Source organism: Dendropsophus ebraccatus, chromosome 3 (assembly GCF_027789765.1).
Source record: "Dendropsophus ebraccatus isolate aDenEbr1 chromosome 3, aDenEbr1.pat, whole genome shotgun sequence".
In the NCBI taxonomy this organism is placed as follows: domain Eukaryota; kingdom Metazoa; phylum Chordata; class Amphibia; order Anura; family Hylidae; genus Dendropsophus; species Dendropsophus ebraccatus.
In genome coordinates this window covers 126767185-126788759 of record NC_091456.1, presented here as the reverse complement: position 1 = coordinate 126788759, position 21575 = coordinate 126767185, and the positions used below count along the sequence as shown (strand labels likewise).

The following is a 21575-nucleotide window of genomic DNA, read 5'->3' as shown; positions in this document are numbered from 1 at the left end:
CCCTAGGCTGGACTGGAGAACTGGGGAGGTTCTCAGCTGGGGCCAGGACTGTCATAACCGGTGTCTGAGATCCCCTCAATCCAAGTGCTCTACAAGGTCACCTGCTAATGTCAAGCCTCTATCCGGGCTACCAGAGGACTACCAAGACTTTGTCGATGTTTTCTCGGCCAAGGAGGCAGACTCACTACCACCTCATCGAGCCTATGATTGCCCTATAGACCTTCTTCCAGGGGCTTCTCCTCCACGTGGTCGAGTATACCCTCTCTCTGTGCCCGAGACTGAAGCCATGTCCTCCTACATCCAGGAGAACTTACAAAAGGGCTTCATCCGTAAATCCACGTCTCCAGCTGGCGCTGGATTTTTCTTTGTTCAGAAGAAGGACGGTTCCCTCCGCCCATGTATAGACTATCGGGGCCTGAATAAGGTGACCGTTAAGAACCGCTATCCTCTTCCGCTTATTCCTGAACTATTCGACCGTCTTCGTGGAGCTAAGATCTTCTCCAAGCTGGATCTCAGGGGAGCGTATAACTTGGTCCGTATTCGTAAAGGAGACGAATGGAAGACCGCTTTCAACACCAGAGATGGGCACTACGAATATCTGGTCATGCCATTCGGCCTATGCAATGCCCCAGCGGTCTTCCAGGAATTCGTGAACGATATCTTCCGAGACCTCCTCTATGTCTGCGTCATTGTCTATTTGGACGATATTTTGGTCTTCTCCCCGGACCAGCAGACTCATGTGGCACAAGTGCGTCAAGTCCTACGAAGACTACGGGCCAACCATCTATACGCCAAGCTAGAGAGGTGTGTTTTTCATCAGCGCAGTCTTCCATTTCTTGGCTATATCGTTTCCGACCAGGGTCTACAAATGGATCCAGCCAAGCTCGCAGCTGTCCTTCAATGGCCACGCCCTGTGGGACTTAGAGCCATCCAACGTTTCCTTGGCTTCGCCAACTATTATCGGCAATTCATCCCTCACTTCTCTACCCTGGTCGCACCCATAGTGGCTCTCACTAAGAAGAAGGCGGACCCCAGACGTTGGCCTCCAGAGGCCGAACAAGCCTTCAATAGCCTCAAGTCTGCCTTTGCCTCTGCTCCTGCTCTGGTCCGCCCGGATGTCTCCAGGCCGTTTTCTCTCGAGGTCGATGCTTCTTCTGTGGGCGCAGGAGCCGTTCTCTCGCAAAGGGACACATCAGGCAAGACCAGAACCTGTGGGTTCTTCTCTAAAACTTTCTCCCCTGCCGAGAGGAACTATACCATTGGGGACCGTGAACTCCTGGCCATTAAGTTGGCACTGGAGGAGTGGCGTCATCTATTAGAGGGGGCTAAACACCCGGTTAACATCTACACGGACCACAAGAACCTCCTCTACCTCCAATCGGCTCAACGCCTCAATCCCAGGCAGGCTCGGTGGTCCCTCTTCTTCTCTCGGTTCAACTATACCATCCACTTCCGTCCAGCCGAGAAGAACCTAAAGGCCGATGCATTATCCCGAGCATCCGATGTCATGGGGCAAGAGGAATCTCCTCGTCACATAATACCTCCCGACCGCCTAGTACCAGTTGCCACTTCTGCTCTGCAGAGACTGCCTCCCGGGAAGACTTATGTGCGCCCCGCACTCCGTAAACGCATCTTGAAGTGGGGGCATTCCTCTTTGGTAGCCGGGCATCCAGGAGCCCAAAAGACCGGGCAATTGATCTCCCGTCACTACTGGTGGCCCAATCTCCTCCAGGATGTCAAGGATTTTGTGGCTTCCTGCGCAGTCTGTGCCAGGAATAAATCTTCCCGTCTAAGACCTGCCGGCCTACTATTGCCCTTGCCAGTCCCGGATCATCCCTGGCACCACATTGGGATGGATTTCATCACTGACCTACCTCCATCTGCGGGCAATACAGTTATTTGGGTGGTGACGGACCGCTTTTCTAAAATGGCTCACTTCGTGGCCCTTCCTGGTCTGCCCTCTGCTCCTCGTCTGGCTCAGTTGTTCTTCCGACACATCTTTCGCCTGCATGGACTTCCTCTTCACATTGTGTCCGACCGAGGCTCCCAATTTGTCTCTAAATTTTGGCGTGCCCTATGCTCGCAACTCCAAGTGAAGCTGGACTTCTCATCGGCCTATCATCCTCAAACTAACGGGCAAGTGGAGAGAGTCAATCAGATTCTGGGCAACTACCTACGCCATTTTGTTTCAAGCCGCCAAGACAACTGGTCCGATCTACTCCCATGGGCAGAATTCTCATATAACCATTTGGACTCGACTTCCACAGGCAAGTCCCCTTTCTATGTGGTCTACGGGCATCATCCTCGTCCTCCTCTGCCTCTCTCTCCATCCTCTGAAGTCCCAGCCGTGGAGGAGTTGTTATCTGACCTGCAATCGATCTGGGAACAAACTCGACAGTCCTTACTCAAAGCCTCTGAACGCATGAAGGACCAGGCTGATAAGAAGAGGAGACCTGCCACGAATTTTCTCCCAGGTGACAAAGTCTGGCTCTCGGCCAAATATGTCCGACTCAAGATCCCCAGCTACAAGTTGGGCCCTCGATTCCTCGGTCCTTTCTCGGTGCTAAGACGCATCAACCCTGTCACCTACAAACTCCGCCTACCCCCCACTATGCGGATTCCGAACTCCTTCCATGTTTCCCTCTTAAAACCAGTGGTCCTGAACCGGTTCTCCGATAGATCTTCGTTCTCTACTCCTCAAGCCGTCTCTGACGACGTCTACGCTGTTAAGGACATTCTGGCCATGAAGACTGTCAGAGGGAGAAGGTTCTTCCTGGTGGACTGGAAAGGATTTGGTCCTGAGGAGAGGTCCTGGGAACCCGAGGCTAACATCCTGGACCAAGATCTCATCAAAAGGTTCCTGCAGGTTAGAAAGAGGGGGAGGCCAAAGTGGGGGGGTAATGTCACGGCCGCGGCGGCGTCCCATGCTCCGGGCCGCCGCCGCGACCTCCCCCCATCTCATGCAGCTGCCGGGGTCCCGGTGCAGGGACCCGGCGCTGCTACATGTTCGGCCCCGGGGGGCGCCTTACCTGGTCCCGCTCCTGCCTCCGTCTGTGCCGGCCGGCGCGCGCGTCCCCGCCTCCTAGGGTGCGCGCGCGCCGGCTGTCTCAGATTTAAAGGGCCAGTCCGCACCTAATTGGCCAGTTGCACCAATCACTCCCTATTTATTCCAGCCCTGCCCCACTACAGGTGTTGGAGCCTCTACATGCTTCCTATAGCGTTTGGCCCAGCTCCCTGTTGTTCCTGTGTCCTGTCCGTTACCTGGTCCCTAGTCCCTGTTCCTGAGTCCTGTCCGTTACCTGGTCCCTAGTCCCTGTTCCTGGTTCCTGTTCCCCTGTCACTCCACCTGTTCCTGTGTCCAGCCTGTCACGTGCTCTCTCATCTGCAGACTATTGCCTGTGCCATCTCCTGCCACGCCTCGCCTGCCGACACCAGCAACCAAGCCAGGGGTAGCGACCTGGGGGTCGCCTGCCGCAGCAAGTCCATCCCGCCTTGCGGCGGGCTCTGGTGAAAACCAGCGGCCCCTTAGACTCCGCTCCCTGGTGAGGTTTGTGCCATCGCTGGTGCCGGTCCAGTGGATCCACTACTCCGGGCGTTACAGTAGGCTCCAACCATGGATCCCGGCGAGGTGCCTGATATCCGCGAGGCAGCCCGAGTGGTCGCCCTACAGGCTCAACAGATTCAGCAACAGTCACAGCTGATTCAACAACTGACTGCAGCCGTTCAACAGCATACCACAGCTCAGCAGTCATCACCTCCGGCAGCCTCTTCAAAACTACGACTGGCTCTCCCAAGTAAATATGGAGGTGACCCCAAGTTGTGCAGAGGGTTCCTGACCCAATGCACTATGTACATCGAACTTTTAAGCAGTCAGTTTGCCACCGAGTGCTCTAAAGTGGCTTTCATTATCAGCCTATTGGAGGGAAGAGCTCTGGCCTGGGCCACGCCACTATGGGACCGTAATCATCCGGTTGCTGCCAATTTTCGAATCTTCCTGGACGAGTTCCGCTCTGTCTTTGAGGAACCTGCCCGTGCGTCTTCGGCGGAGACTGCTCTCCTCAATTTATCCCAAGGGACTTCCTCCGTTGGTGATTACGCCATCCAGTTCCGCACCCTGGCTGCGGAACTAGACTGGAATGAGGCCGCTCTGATTGCCACCTTTAAAAAGGGCCTGTCCAGCCAAGTGAAGGATGTGCTCGCTGCCCGGGATCTGCCTACCTCCTTGAACGATCTTATTCTACTGGCTACCAGAGTCTACACCAGGTTTTCCGAGAGAGAGGAGGAGGTCCGGCAAGGACGGCGTCTGAGTCTGCCCCGTCGCCATCCTCGGCTGGCACCGGTGTTCCAGAATCCTGTTGCTCCTATGTCCCAGTCGCTTCTAGAGGTTCCTATGCAGGTGGAACGTGTTCGCCTGACGTCTGATGAGAGGAACCGTCGACTGGACCAGAATCTCTGCCTCTATTGCGGTGGCGCGGATCACTATCGACAGAGATGTCCCCAACGCCCTCAGCGTCCGGGAAACGCCCGCACCTAGGTCCGGTGGGAGAGGCCTCCCTAGGTGTGAATGCCACCTCTCCAAGGTTGACTATGCCCGTCTCCATCCAGACACCCTCTGGGCAAGTTTTCCAGACTACTGCCCTCATCGACTCTGGCTCTGCTGGCAGTTTCATCTCTGCTTCGTTGGTCCAAAGATGGCGGCTACCCGTGATCCAGCTAGCCCAACCCCGGTCTATCTCTTCGGTTACGGGGGAGGTTCTTACCGAAGCGGTGTACAGCCAGACGGCACCCCTAGTCCTCCAGGTGGGAGCCTTACATCAGGAGAAGATCTCCTTCTATGTCTTGCGCCATTCCTCTTCCAACCTCCTGCTGGGTCTTCCTTGGCTGCAATTCCATACCCCTAGGCTGGACTGGAGAACTGGGGAGGTTCTCAGCTGGGGCCAGGACTGTCATAACCGGTGTCTGAGATCCCCTCAATCCAAGTGCTCTACAAGGTCACCTGCTAATGTCAAGCCTCTATCCGGGCTACCAGAGGACTACCAAGACTTTGTCGATGTTTTCTCGGCCAAGGAGGCGGACTCACTACCACCTCATCGAGCCTATGATTGCCCTATAGACCTTCTTCCAGGGGCTTCTCCTCCACGTGGTCGAGTATACCCTCTCTCTGTGCCCGAGACTGAAGCCATGTCCTCCTACATCCAGGAGAACTTACAAAAGGGCTTCATCCGTAAATCCACGTCTCCAGCTGGCGCTGGATTTTTCTTTGTTCAGAAGAAGGACGGTTCCCTCCGCCCATGTATAGACTATCGGGGCCTGAATAAGGTGACCGTTAAGAACCGCTATCCTCTTCCGCTTATTCCTGAACTATTCGACCGTCTTCGTGGAGCTAAGATCTTCTCCAAGCTGGATCTCAGGGGAGCGTATAACTTGGTCCGTATTCGTAAAGGAGACGAATGGAAGACCGCTTTCAACACCAGAGATGGGCACTACGAATATCTGGTCATGCCATTCGGCCTATGCAATGCCCCAGCGGTCTTCCAGGAATTCGTGAACGATATCTTCCGAGACCTCCTCTATGTCTGCGTCATTGTCTATTTGGACGATATTTTGGTCTTCTCCCCGGACCAGCAGACTGATGTGGCACAAGTGCGTCAAGTCCTACGAAGACTACGGGCCAACCATCTATACGCCAAGCTAGAGAGGTGTGTTTTTCATCAGCGCAGTCTTCCATTTCTTGGCTATATCGTTTCCGACCAGGGTCTACAAATGGATCCAGCCAAGCTCGCAGCTGTCCTTCAATGGCCACGCCCTGTGGGACTTAGAGCCATCCAACGTTTCCTTGGCTTCGCCAACTATTATCGGCAATTCATCCCTCACTTCTCTACCCTGGTCGCACCCATAGTGGCTCTCACTAAGAAGAAGGCGGACCCCAGACGTTGGCCTCCAGAGGCCGAACAAGCCTTCAATAGCCTCAAGTCTGCCTTTGCCTCTGCTCCTGCTCTGGTCCGCCCGGATGTCTCCAGGCCGTTTTCTCTCGAGGTCGATGCTTCTTCTGTGGGCGCAGGAGCCGTTCTCTCGCAAAGGGACACATCAGGCAAGACCAGAACCTGTGGGTTCTTCTCTAAAACTTTCTCCCCTGCCGAGAGGAACTATACCATTGGGGACCGTGAACTCCTGGCCATTAAGTTGGCACTGGAGGAGTGGCGTCATCTATTAGAGGGGGCTAAACACCCGGTTAACATCTACACGGACCACAAGAACCTCCTCTACCTCCAATCGGCTCAACGCCTCAATCCCAGGCAGGCTCGGTGGTCCCTCTTCTTCTCTCGGTTCAACTATACCATCCACTTCCATCCAGCCGAGAAGAACCTAAAGGCCGATGCATTATCCCGAGCATCCGATGTCATGGGGCAAGAGGAATCTCCTCGTCACATAATACCTCCCGACCGCCTAGTACCAGTTGCCACTTCTGCTCTGCAGAGACTGCCTCCCGGGAAGACTTATGTGCGCCCCGCACTCCGTAAACGCATCTTGAAGTGGGGGCATTCCTCTTTGGTAGCCGGGCATCCAGGAGCCCAAAAGACCGGGCAATTGATCTCCCGTCACTACTGGTGGCCCAATCTCCTCCAGGATGTCAAGGATTTTGTGGCTTCCTGCGCAGTCTGTGCCAGGAATAAATCTCCCCGTCTAAGACCTGCCGGCCTACTATTGCCCTTGCCAGTCCCGGATCATCCCTGGCACCACATTGGGATGGATTTCATCACTGACCTACCTCCATCTGCGGGCAATACAGTTATTTGGGTGGTGACGGACCGCTTTTCTAAAATGGCTCACTTCGTGGCCCTTCCTGGTCTGCCCTCTGCTCCTCGTCTGGCTCAGTTGTTCTTCCGACACATCTTTCGCCTGCATGGACTTCCTCTTCACATTGTGTCCGACCGAGGCTCCCAATTTGTCTCTAAATTTTGGCGTGCCCTATGCTCGCAACTCCAAGTGAAGCTGGACTTCTCATCGGCCTATCATCCTCAAACTAACGGGCAAGTGGAGAGAGTCAATCAGATTCTGGGCAACTACCTACGCCATTTTGTTTCAAGCCGCCAAGACAACTGGTCCGATCTACTCCCATGGGCAGAATTCTCATATAACCATTTGGACTCGACTTCCACAGGCAAGTCCCCTTTCTATGTGGTCTACGGGCATCATCCTCGTCCTCCTCTGCCTCTCTCTCCATCCTCTGAAGTCCCAGCCGTGGAGGAGTTGTTATCTGACCTGCAATCGATCTGGGAACAAACTCGACAGTCCTTACTCAAAGCCTCTGAACGCATGAAGGACCAGGCTGATAAGAAGAGGAGACCTGCCACGAATTTTCTCCCAGGTGACAAAGTCTGGCTCTCGGCCAAATATGTCCGACTCAAGATCCCCAGCTACAAGTTGGGCCCTCGATTCCTCGGTCCTTTCTCGGTGCTAAGACGCATCAACCCTGTCACCTACAAACTCCGCCTACCCCCCACTATGCGGATTCCGAACTCCTTCCATGTTTCCCTCTTAAAACCAGTGGTCCTGAACCGGTTCTCCGATAGATCTTCGTTCTCTACTCCTCAAGCCGTCTCTGACGACGTCTACGCTGTTAAGGACATTCTGGCCATGAAGACTGTCAGAGGGAGAAGGTTCTTCCTGGTGGACTGGAAAGGATTTGGTCCTGAGGAGAGGTCCTGGGAACCCGAGGCTAACATCCTGGACCAAGATCTCATCAAAAGGTTCCTGCAGGTTAGAAAGAGGGGGAGGCCAAAGGGGGGGGGTACTGTCACGGCCGCGGCGGCGTCCCATGCTCCGGGCCGCCGCCGCGACCTCCCCCCATCTCATGCAGCTGCCGGGGTCCCGGTGCAGGGACCCGGCGCTGCTACATGTTCGGCCCCGGGGGGCGCCTTACCTGGTCCCGCTCCTGCCTCCGTCTGTGCCGGCCGGCGCGCGCGTCCCCGCCTCCTAGGGCGCGCGCGCGCCGGCTGTCTCAGATTTAAAGGGCCAGTCCGCACCTAATTGGCCAGTTGCACCAATCACTCCCTATTTATTCCAGCCCTGCCCCACTACAGGTGTTGGAGCCTCTACATGCTTCCTATAGCGTTTGGCCCAGCTCCCTGTTGTTCCTGTGTCCTGTCCGTTACCTGGTCCCTAGTCCCTGTTCCTGAGTCCTGTCCGTTACCTGGTCCCTAGTCCCTGTTCCTGGTTCCTGTTCCCCTGTCACTCCACCTGTTCCTGTGTCCAGCCTGTCACGTGCTCTCTCATCTGCAGACTATTGCCTGTGCCATCTCCTGCCACGCCTCGCCTGCCGACACCAGCAACCAAGCCAGGGGTAGCGACCTGGGGGTCGCTTGCCGCAGCAAGTCCATCCCGCCTTGCGGCGGGCTCTGGTGAAAACCAGCGGCCCCTTAGACTCCGCTCCCTGGTGAGGTTTGTGCCATCGCTGGTGCCGGTCCAGTGGATCCACTACTCCGGGCGTTACACAGGAGCCCCAATTTCAAACTTTAAAGCAGAAAAAAGGTGATTTGGCGGCTTGTCCTGTTTATTTGCATATGAAAGCTGGATAATGGCGTAAACGCTTCATAAATTTTCATAAAGTAATATAGTGCAGTAAGTAAGGACAATCAAAGTTCACTGTTTTTACTGTTTTTTTTTTCTGAAACAAAAGGATGTGCAGATGTTCCGTGCTACATGGAGAATTCATTGAGGATATTATACCGCTAGTCCTGCTTTCTGCTTTGTAAGCCACCTGAAAGACTGTGCCAGACCAGGGAAGCAGATGTGCATTAGATTACATTAGTTAAGGACTTTTCATGCTCCATGTATTTGCCTTTTTATTACAGATGAATAATGGCTTTGTGTCTTACTTGGTGAATTAGAAACACAAGCCAACTAGTGATATTGAACTGTAGGTCATATGTGATACAGTCTGTATTAGTATATCTCATCCAGTCTCTCTCATGTATTACACCAGCAAGCAGCGCCTATTGACTTATTACCAGTCTATTCTCTGGCATTTGTGCAGGCTCATATGGGTTTGCCAGGTTTTCAATCAGTTTGAATATGTTACCACCCTTTCATTTAGTAATTGGAATGGAGTCTATAGTGTAATGGTTCAGTGACTGGAGAAACTGTAAGGAACATATCCTTCATTAATTTTCAATTACATTTATAGTGGGCAGAGAATAAAATTTTTGGGTAAATGTCTCTAACTGGACAAATTCTGGACAAAGTCAGCAGCGTGGTGGGAAATGCCAAGTATATGCACAGTTATGGCTACTCTATGAATGTAGTTTGATTGCATAGTGGATTCCCAGTGTTGAAATTGTAACATTTTATACCATTTGGTACTCTACACAACTATAAAGGGGTATTGCAAATGACTATAAAATGAAAACATTCTTCTAATCTGCCAAGAAATTTTAAATGATAACGTGCTTCCAATAACTACATTCCTTCATGTCTTACCAAAATTTCCAAAATTATAGGAGTACTCATCATGGGTCCAGATATATTGTTAATATATCGCATAAGGGGCAAACAAAACTATAACTGTAGCTGGCATAATTTGCTTCATTACGTTACCTTCATGGAAGTCCACTCCATGGTGCACAGCTGTCTCTCATCATTTCATGGAATAAGGCCAGAGCTGGGCTGTTTGCAGTAGTACTCACACCTGGACTTCCATTTACTTTACAGTACAGTACTGTATATGGCAAGTAGAGTGCAATTTGAAGCCTTTAGAGCAGGCAGATAGGCTTAGTTTGCATGCACACAGTCAAGGCTCTCTTCCATGTATAACACTTTTTAAGCTCTTCCCCCACTTTCTGTGTTTTCTTGATTTCTCTGTTGCTAGAGACAAAATTCCCTTAACAACAGGCAGTGGACCGAAGTTTGCAGGGAAGGGAGACACTTTGTGGCCAGTACTTTAGAACTTTTAGATTGCAGTCACTCCAGTACACGATTTGCAACCATAAAGAGTTCCTGTTTAGAAAAACTTTTGGCATCTCGCACAGACTTCTTTTTTTAATCCTTAACTGATCCCACACTATCTCTGGGTAAAGTGCATGGTAGTGTGCTTCACTCCCCAGTGGACTACGATCTTCATTCAGCTGTAGTGGACAGGCTCCCTAGTGTTATAATGGACCCCATCCAGTGCAGCTGGTCAGAGATCACAGCCAGCTGGGGAGTGTAGCAATAAACCTATCACTTTCAACAGTGATATTTAGAGATTGTCAAAATGTTTGACATGTCTGTCTGAGACATCAGAAGTTTTTTTTCTAAATGACAGGGTCCCTTAAGGTTGCAAATCATGTACAGGAATGACTGCAGTCTAACATTATTATCAGTGTCCCTTTTAAGCTGCATTGCTTACAGGGAAGCACTGCTCACTGCCTCTAGCCACCCGCTCACAAAGCTCACTGCTCACTCACTCCTCCGGACACAGATACAGTTAAGTAGAATGGCAGAGCGGGCACTTCTATTACTCGCTCCGCCATTCATTCTCATAGACTGCCAGAACCTTTGTCCTGCAGCCTATGAGAAGCAGGTATGCGATCCCAATGTATTGGTCAGTGCAGGATAAGATGTCATCACACCTGCCCATGGGTCCCATCCCTGTAGCCAGATCATAGAGTTCTGGAAAGAGCTGCGTGGGAGCGAAGTGGCAGATTAGTACTTTTTTTTTATTATTGTCATTGGGGCTGCATAAAGAAGGCCTATACCATATGGGACGGAGGCTGCACAGAGGAGGCCTATACTGTATAGGAGGAGATTGAACACAGAGGCCTATACTATATGAGGGGGCTGCATAGTGTACTATATTACATGATAGCTGAACAGAAGAAGCATATACTATATGAGGGCTGCACAGAGGGGTCTATACTATATGGGGGTTGCATGCACAGTGTACTATATTACATGAGGGCTAAACAGAGGGATATACTATATGGGGACAGATTGGCCTATATTTATATTAGGGGCTGCACAGTGGGGCTGCACAGAAAGGGGTCTCATACTAAATAGAGACTGCATAAAGGAGCTTATACTATATGGATTCTGCACAGAGGGTCCTGTACACAGTGGGGTCTATAATATATGGGGACCTTGCTACAATATAAGGGCTCAGAGCATACTTGACTATTATGTAAGGGCACTTGGGGGCCTTAAAACTATATACGGGCTCAGAGAGGCTTAACTACTATAAGCACTAGAGCAAGGAACCTAAAATGTTTCTCTGGCTGATTCTGGAGAGAGGATAATAAGTCTCTTGTAAGTCACTGGATGTAACTGGACTGTAATCACTTGAAGATGCTGATCTGATGCTATGTAAACCAATGTCACAAAATTTCTGAATATTGTATCAATTCTTCTACAGATATAGATGAATGTACACTAACCATTCCACTATATTTAATTTGCTATATAACATTAGCTTTTCAAATAAGGTACCAATGTTCCTGTACTAAGTTTTGGGTTGTCCCAACTTTGCTTAAACATTGCCCAGCTCCTTTGCTATTCAGCTCAGCAGTGGCTGAAGCTTAGAGGGAACAGTGATTGTGCTCACTGTAATGTTTTGTTAAGTCATTAGGAAACTTTACTTTTAAACACTGTTCATGTTCATATGTTAGCATCTATATGTTACACTGTTGTTGTAACAAAAGAAATAGCATCTAGAAAGTCTTGAAATTGGTCTTTTTGAGTCTTTTGGATCTAGATTGGACACTCTTGTCAGTGTCCCTTCCATTATAAAAGAAGGTTGTTGTCTTCGTGTAACCACTTTACCCTGACACATGACCCTAGTGTCTAAAACATTTGCAGCGGAACCTTTTGATATACTATACATGTATGCACATTCATTTATTAATCTGACATGTGCTCTGAATCTGAGAAGTTTGAAAATAATATAAAGTAGTACACAAAGTTTATAAAAATCGAACAGGGACAACAAGTACTGGTGATTATTGCCCCATAGCTGGCAGTCGGCTTCCATAAACTGTGGTGTTGCTGTTTTTCTATTGTGATTATTATCCTAAGAACAGCATACACTGTATGAAATGCAAAATGCGTTTAAATCATTTGGATCTTTGTATTCTCAAAATTTACTCCCACCCATTGTCTCAAAATAAAATACCCAAAATAGAAGAGAATGCCCATCAGCTTTGTCTACAAGAACAATATGTAGAACAACAAATAAACAGGAAGGCACAAAAAAGGTTAAGAAACCACATAACAAACAAAACCACCAAAGAGAAAACAAAAAAGACCAGCTTGATTTAAAAATAAACCACAAAGCGTCTGAGCCGCGGAGATCCATGTATGTTATGGAACATTCCCCTTGTGCTTTGTGTATGACTGTATGTATCACTGTCAGATATTATAGTATTTTAGTTTAAGAATCATTGTAACGATTTTATACATTTACTCACATGAGAATATTAAATTGCTTTAAAGAAAATCTGACAGGCCTTTATCATGCTTGAAGTTGCTGACATTAACAGAAAACAAATCATTCCTATCTCTAAACGAACATGTAAAATCATGTTTTCCTTCCAAGTTCAAGTGTCATAAAGGCAATGCCCAGCTGCAGTATACGTGCCTTCTCTCTCCCCTGCTCTACATGACTGATTTACAGCATGCTTGAGTTGCGCTCATCTCTAATTGACACCCTTTCTCAAGTCCAATTGTTTAACCTCCCTATGAGCTACTGTATCTGCCCATGTCTGCAGCTCTGAGCATTATATAGAGCTGATTTTTTTTAATTCTATGTTTTTATTGTGTCCAAGTAAATACTCCTCAAAATCAACTATCCTAAATCAATAATTAGTTATTACATCAGTACAGTTGTCGGCGTCCTTATACAATTATCATGTATCCCCATGCAGATATCCTCAAGGAGACCACACATATTTCATGGAGATGGTTGAATCTGAATCCAGAAAACCCACTCCCAAAATGGTATTTGCTTTTCCCCTATACTGTCACAAATGTCTAAATTAAGGGTGTTAGTATATAACCACCTAAGGCTATGTTCACACTGCGTATGAATCCGTCCGTAGTGCACACCAGGAATTTACGCACGTAGTTTTGAGGTTGATGCGATCGCTTGAAAGTATACGCCCGCACAGTGCACACTACGTATGAGCTTACGGCCGGATCGTATCTTTTATTTTCACTGACAATGACAGTGGTGTTAAGGTTTTATTTTACTAAATGTGAACCTAGTCTAAGTAGACTTCCCCAGAATAGAAAAGATTCATGAGTTTTGTTCTTGCTCTCATATGACAACTGATTTAGTTTTTAGGTAAATGTCTTAGATGGCAAATCATACATGTGGCGCCATATGTGGTAAACCAGTGCTGTAGCTATGCAAGCTCAACACATTCCCAGTATAAATGTATAATTTTTCTTTCCTCCTCCAGTATATTATTTGACTGGTTCTGCTTAGTGATGGAGTTCAGATTGTACATAGATAAATATTTCTAGAGGGTCTTTTGGAACGGCTGCTGGGCTCTTCTTATTTTTATAGACTCAGAAGCTGATTTCTTCCCAATTTAAATAGAGAACCATTTGTACTTCTTGTTGTGAGAGTTTTCCATTTCAGATTGTGTTTCTCTAGATATTTCTCATTCACAACTTTATTTTTACATTTTGTACTATGTAAAGGTTTAGGTTCCAACACATACCACAACATTAACAAACAGGACCATTTGACAACAATGCCATTCTTTTAAGTTTCCCAGTATTTTGTTCACCTAGTAACATTTAAGTATGTTTTTATGCTTATTCATTTTATTCATGACGTTAGTGTGTGTCAAAAACAAGGTAATAGCAATAGAAAACAATAGCATTGACATTGGCGGCCTGTAAACTACAACACAAAAGTGCAGTCTGGACACAACAAAAGCAGACTTGGGCTATGGTCACACATAGTATTTCCATCAGTCTTTTGGTCAGTCTTTTTTCAACCAAAACCAGTAGTGGCTCATTATCTTTGAAACTCACTTGTATGCCCTGCCATGGTTTCCAATAAAGCATCATTTTATCTAGCTGGTGAGTTGCAGTATTTTATCCTTCCTACTTGCTACATTTGTGGACTTAAGCTACTACAGAGCACCACCAAGGAATTGTGTTTTCACACTATGTACACAAGCTATATGCACTCCGGTCAAGCTTTGTGGAAAGCGCTGAGCCAGTTCTGATACAAAACCAGGAGTGGAACTGAGAGTGCAAAATTATAATGGAAAGTTTCTGTCTTTTTAAACCACTTGTGGTTTTGGTTGAAAAAAGACTGACGGAAATACTATATGTGAGGATAGCCATGTTCTGAGATGGGGTTTTTCTCTCGTAATAACCATATAGTTTATGTACTATTTTAAGATGATTTATAAATTCCATAGACATGGAAGCTGAATGATCCTAACCCCTTAGAAACCCCTTGTGAATGTTCTGATGAAATCCAGTTTATCAAAGTCTATACCATACATGGATATAAGCTCGGAATATATCCCTGAATGTATCTGTCTTTCTGATCAGTCACTGTATGTAGAGAGGAAAGAGGGGCTGGTGCAGTTTTCTTCTGTTAGCACTTAAACTATCACCAGGTTCGTATGCACGTTCATATGTTCTCAGTAGCCGTTTACTTCTACTTACCAGCATCGGTCTTCTGAAGCTTTCAAGTCCAGAGATTTTGGTAAAACTCAATTATATAAAAAATGCAAATGAACTTGTTAGGACTGAGGGAAGTGGCCAGCCCTCTGGTTTAGATGCTCATGCCTCCTGATGCATAGTCCATCCTGACTGCCAGCCTATGCATACGCAAAAGTAGGAGGAAGCATGTGATGGCTGAGGAACGCCCCAGTGCTCCTAACAAGGTCATTTACATATTTTATGTGCAAATTAGTTTCCCATTCAATAAGGGAATATTACTACACCAACCAAAATGTGGCCCTTTTTGTGGTACCTTTTCCTCTCAGTATGTGGTGCTAATGGAAATCTGGAACTGGCAAATCTCGTAGCCGAAATTGGACAATGGGAAAGAGGGGTTTGATTGGTGAATTGACTGTATTAAGTGTTATTTATGCACTAAATTGCATAAATAACACATAAATTGCATAAATTGTTCCTTTAGGATTTATTACACGTACAGGATCTGCTGCAGATATCATTCCTGCCATGTCATAACAGCATATCAGAATTGCATATGGGTGGGGGGCCAGGTGCTAAGACCCCCGTTGATCGCTAGAAAGAAGGGAAAGAAGTGCACAGCAGCATGCCCTCTGCCCCTTCTTCTCCACTATACAGAGATGAATTCAGTAGACTGCTAATACGAGCAGTCTACAGAAGTAAAATAGGAGTCTATGGAACTTCCGTCCGGAAGTTCCATAGGCTCCATTATAATTTAGTAGACTGCAGTTATAGCGGAGATGAAGGGGCAGAGCCCGTGCTGCTGAGTGCTCCTGCCCCTTCATTCTAGCGATCGGCGGGGGTATAAGCACCCGGACCCCACCGTTATGTATGGCAATATGGCAAGTTTTTACAAATGATAATTACACTTCAATGGTCCTTTTAAATTGCCCTATATGGGGCCGTGCAAGGAGTCAGTCAGCAAATGATAGCAAAAGTCCCCCATAGTGTTCAGATAGCTTTGAAGGTTCATATAAAAAAATATATTTTAATATTTTAGCACATGCACATTTTAATTAAAGAATAAAGTAAATATACAATACTCATGTTTTTAGAGAAAGATGATAAAGGAACTGATGGGATACTATCATTTATCCTTTTTATGTCCTTCTTGTTTCTAGGTGCCTTCTGTGGCAAGTAAACTGCACACATACAAGTAAGTATTGTTATATACTTTATTTTAATTTTTTCAGAGGAAAAAGAAATTTTGTGGAATAACCATGGGCAAAGGCAGGAAAAATTTGCCTCACACTTAAAGCGCAACTATAAAATATTTTGACCATTCAGTTTTAGTTAGCTTAGGTCATGATAAGACTTTTTGCAATATACATTAATAACCTAAAATGAACAGTTTTTAAAATACATAAGGCTGATTATCCCCTTACAGCCCTCTCTGGCTGTGACTTATTTCTGCATTCCTGCTGGACACGCCCCCTCCCTGCAGATCCGTCCTGAGTGTACGGACTCTGACAGGAGGATCAGATAACAGCCCTGACACACACATAAACAAACCCTCCTTCCCCCTCCTAGCAGCACGTTCTCCCCCCTCCCCTCACAGAGGTGACTAAGCAGAGCTGAGGGTGTTGTGTGTGAGGAGCAGCGCAGGGGAAGAGCTGGATGGAGGGACAAGTACTCCGTGCTTCAACAAGGAGGCACATCCCAGCCATGACCCAGCCAATGTACTGCATGAGGGAGAGTGGGTGAGTCACTGAGGGGAGGACTACAAGTCCCAGCACAACACAGCTGTAGTCCTTCCATAGTACATATAACACTCACTATCAGATGTCTGCAGCAGGTGCTCCCACCTCCATGGCTGACATTATCCTACAGTGTAATGAGAGCAGATGACTGTATCTAATTCCAGTGTGTGATACCATCTGCTGGGGCTCTGTATCTAATCTTACATTGTGATACTGTATGCGGGGGCTCTATCTGATCCTGCTATGTGTGATAATCTGCTAAGGTGCTGCTCAGTGGATAGAGGGACGCAGCCAGGGAGATGAGGGATAGGCCACGCCCACTTTGTCTCAGCCAGGAGAAAAATTCATTTATTCCTCTGAGCCAAACAACTGGTGATATCTCAGCGAGCGTACACGCTATCAACGCAGTTTAGGGCTCTTTTTAAAAGGTAACACGAGGGCTTTTTATTTGAGGAATTTCATTTTTTGGCTACTGAAATTATAGTTGCGCTTTAATGGGGTACTCTTTTGCTCTCATGTAGTCCTACTGCATAGCGCTAGGCAGAACAGGGTCCCGCTTCCAGCATGAACTGTAAATTTTTTACTATACTGTACCTAGGGAGAGGCTGCCTGACATGATCACTGAGTTCGGCAGCCCCCCCCCCCCCCCCCCCCCCGTGTACTGTCTATAAGTATACAGTAAATGAGTAAAACTGGACGCTGCCTGCTCTCTATAGTGCTGTGCGGCGGTGCTAGATTAGAGCACAAATGTTGGTGGCTGCCGGGGGGGGGGGGGGGGGTGCACATGTCGCCCCTTACTGCACCAGTTAATGGAAGTAGAAGTAGGTATTTTACTATTTGGTTGACTATCTGCACTTATCACTGAATATCAGATGGGGAAAACTTTATTACAAAAAAGGGTGTAAATGCTACATAATGGGGGTAAACAGATCACTGATCTCAGGGAGACCAGCCAAAGAAAATACTGTCAGCTGCTGGTGTAGTCTTTGGCTGGTTTCCCTGAGATCACTGATCTGTTCACCATATGGCTTTACTAGGCATTGCTCCCACCTAGCCAGAATCCTGCTCCACACTGATGAGGGGCAACACCCGGAAACAGCTGTCTGTGGATGGATGCCTGACTTTGGTTTTCCCTTGTCATGTCCCTAGACTTGTTGACAAGGGAAGTTGAGCTGTATATTGACTGAAAGGGCCAGTTAATATTGTGGTTTTGGTGGTCTCCTTCCAGGAGCCACCCCTTGGCTAGGTCCTTCCTTAGAAGCATAGCTGGCTAGTCTTGTGTTTTTAGACTTTAAAATGAGGCTCCACTGACTCTGTTTTCACACTATGAAGGTTAAATTAGGAGTTTCATATATAACAACCCCCTGAACATGATTCCCCCACCCCCTAATCACACCCCTGTAACCTAGCACTAACACCCCATTTTGCAATAATGTTCCTGCCCATCTGATTTAGTGAACATAGTCAACCAAAAAGTAAAATCCCCATATCTAGGTTTTTATCTGTATATCTCTAAATGAAAATAATCCAGGTAACTGCGGGTCACACAGTGCGGTGTATGCAGGCGTAAGGCCTAAACCTGACTCCATTTTCTTATCAGAGTTAACTACCTCTACTTGAGAGTTTAACAGCTCTTAAAGCAGTGTTTGTGTAAAGTCAATTACGGCTTCTCCTACACATGTAGCCTGTTACCAGGACTAGGTTTTACTGCTAATTATGAGATGAACATATGGGAAAATATAGCTTTTATTATAAAAATGTAAGGGGCATTTAATGCCATAGTAAATGCCCAGGCACACCATAAACAACATTATAATTTTATTTCATGTTACAGCAATATTTACTTTGTCTGGCATATGAGACATTACTGGGCAAAAGAAATACCCTTTACTTCATGACTTTATCTTGTAAAGTTATTTATGGTGTGCCTGAGCCTTTCATATGCATTTACACAGCAGTTCTCTGAGGTCCCCACTTGTTTGCATTGCACCCAAATGTTCCTTTGAAGATCCCTTTCCATTAAATGGTTGTTTTTACATTTTGTATTAATTACAATGTGCTACAATATCCAGCGTTTACATTTGTTAGGAGGCAATGCTTGCCATTGACCCTGTCATTTTGCAGCCATCAAACAGGGTTGAAGTAATAGCATGATATATTACCCATTACTAATCTTAACTATACGTTTCATGTCTGTCTCTTTGTAGTTGGCTTTGGCTGTATTATACTGCTCAGATATGTACTTTCCTCTCAGAAACATCTTTAAATAATACGTACATGGATCAAGAATTGAAAGGGTTCAATAAGAAGTTCTGTGCTGGAACCTCCAAGCATTTCCTTTTCTCTTTAGTAGCTCATTTCAACATTTTATTTTTATTACTTTTTTTTTTGTGGGGGGGGGGGAATAAGAGTAGAGAAAAGCAACGAGAGTACATTGTAAGGCTATGTTCACAAAACGTTTTCTCAGCTCTGTTTAAAATGAAATTTTTAGTCTAAAATAACGGATGTTATTTAGCTGTCTGGCCTCCCCTGCAATGACTGGTGTTTGTACATTATTCTACTTTGAGGTTACTAATTGGACTTTGGTTGTGGCTTAATTAAAAAGTCCATTGAATTTAATAGTAAGAACTGTGGAAAAAGAAAAACTGCATGTGAACAACTAATAAAAAAAGTCAGCTGTTTGCAAAAGAAGTCCAAAAATAATGATCATGTTCATTATTTTGACGTCCGCGGTAAAAACGCCCGTTATTTAATGCATTGTGTGCATTAGATGTCTGTCTTCCCATTGTCTTCAATGCATTGCCAATGCAGTCAGTTAAATTACGGCAAAAACTGATGTTTTTTTTAAATAGCGAAAGCGCCCGCCTTTCCTTTGTTTTTGACGTTGTGTAAACGTAGCCTAATGGAGAAAAGTAATCTGCAAAACTGAAATGTACATGTATCAACAGCACAGAACCTATATGCAGAGGCAGGCAAATCTGTGTTGGGAAATAGAATACTTTATGGGGGGGGGATTTATGAAGAATGGCGTACCGGTACGCTGTTCTTATATTAAGCCCAGCCCCCTTTCCCCGGCAGGATTCACTAAGAGGCGCACACCTCTTGGTGAATCCGGCCGGCCAAGAGCCTGAACCTGCACCCGGCGTGCGAAATCTACACCTGCTTTCAGCAGGTTTAGATTTTGATCATGATTTACACCTGCGAGCAGGCGTAAATCATGATAAATGAGGCGCGGGAGGAGGCCACACCTCCTCGTCATCTCACCCCCCCAAACTACCCCAGCCCGCCCATCGGGAGGCGTATGCCAGGCAGAAGGGGCGAATCTTCTTCCTGGCGTACGCCTCGATGTATCCTTCATAAGTGTCCCCCTATGCGTTTAGCAGTCACTCACACTACCTGTAAGTGTCTGATAGGTGAGTTCATCAGAATCTGTGAGGCCTGTTCAGACAACGCCTCTTACCAGGTGTCATGTGATGATCTTATACAAAGGCTCTCTGCTAGAGGCTATGCTCCTCATACAAACCATAAGAGCACACAACATAGCTGAGGCTCACAACATCATCACGAGGATAGGCAATCCAAGAGTGATGATGCTGATAATGCAAGCCATCCTCTGACATTCTCCACCCCATATAATTAGAGTTTTTCCTTAATACAGTCCATCTTGCAGAGTCATATCCCCATTCGTGTAGAAGATAAGACTTGTGAATCTTTTTTACATGGGGACATCATATGCATAGGTAGACAAGGCAAGTCCCTTTTCAATATGCTCTCTCCTAGCGTTTTTTCAGACACCTGTAAATAATAGGCAACACTAGAAGCATCAACCTTCAATATTCCTGATCAGAAATGGTGGGGCATAGGCCAAAGGCTTGACTCAAGCAGAGGTACAATAGCAACAATGGAATTTCAGAAACGGGAGAAGAACCCTAATGTGAAGTTGATGGATTGGAAATATCAAGAGCGTTAACAAATAAATACAGTTTTCTATAAACATTGAGGCATATGGAAGTATGATTAATGATTGTCAACAGGTTAGCACTTAATACTCTGCAGTCGGAGTAAATATACAGTCAATGTCTTTAGCAACATAAAGGGGTAAGGGGGCTCACGTAACAGTCATGACCCATGAAGAGATAATATAGGTTAGCAGGGGTCCTGGTTGTGGAATGCCACATATAGAACAGGAGAGAAGCTCAAGATGAAAGAAGGATGTAATGGCCATCAGGCATTAGTGCCTTGGCTCATGCAGTCACAGTAGTGGTGGGCCAGAACTCTAGATTGGTGTGTCATAAAAGGGGCACTCTTAAAACCCATTAGTTTAATTCTTTAATGTGCACCTGGTGTATGCCCCTGACGAACCTGCACCTGTGAACACTTTTCAGCTCTGTAATGAGCCAAACTGGCATGTGCCTATTTTGGTGCAATGGATGTGGGCTCAGTATTATCACATACTATTCATAATTCTAACAGATGTAAGCTACTTTTATCTCCAGAAATTAATAATAGCTTTGTGCATGAACCCTAGGTCTTTCAGATGGTAAAATGCAGAAATTTGCTGTGCCATCACTACTTGTGTTGTTTTAGGATTTGGCACAGCACATTCATTATGCTGCGGAGTTCTTTTCATATATATTTGCACAGCTGCACTTGGTCATATTTAGCACAGTGTTAAATGACGACCATACAAACAGCAGATAAAAGAAATACGGAATTCAGATAAAGTTTAATTATGAGTATTAATATCCGTGCCACAAATTTGTCTCTGGCAAATGCAATACAAATAGAGGAATATTAGATGTTTTCTTGATAGGAAATAGCTGTAGCCAGCGAGCTGTTGTCACCTGCTGTCCTGTGTGAAATATGGGAAGCTATGCTTTATTACTGAGGTCCATCTGTTGTACTGTATATGCCTTAGCCAAAGCGTAAAGCACACATGTATGGCTATAAACACACGTGCAGGACACAGATAGATACAAGAGAGCATATCACAACTCTTTCCGTGTTTGGACATTTCCTCTTTTTATGATATTTTTGTTGGAAGAGACTGGAGAGAGTAAGCGAAAGGTGTGCAGCTGCTTTTTAAGTTAGCCCTTGAGACATTCGCTTTGTATTTAGTAATTCGTACAGTATTTTAGGAATAAGACCATCTTGGTCTTTATCCTTAACATCTGTTTG

General features: G+C 46.4%; 1 protein-coding gene across 3 annotated transcripts in view; it reads left to right on the top strand.

Moving 5' to 3' along the window:
- Positions 1-21575, top strand: part of SNCAIP (synuclein alpha interacting protein) — a 248530-nt gene that overhangs the window by 99390 nt on the left and 127565 nt on the right. For all 3 annotated transcript variants that reach the window (XM_069962653.1, XM_069962652.1, XM_069962654.1), the window contains one exon: positions 15819-15853. The gene's annotated coding sequence lies outside the window, so the exon portion shown is untranslated. The remainder of the gene's footprint in view (positions 1-15818; positions 15854-21575) is intronic.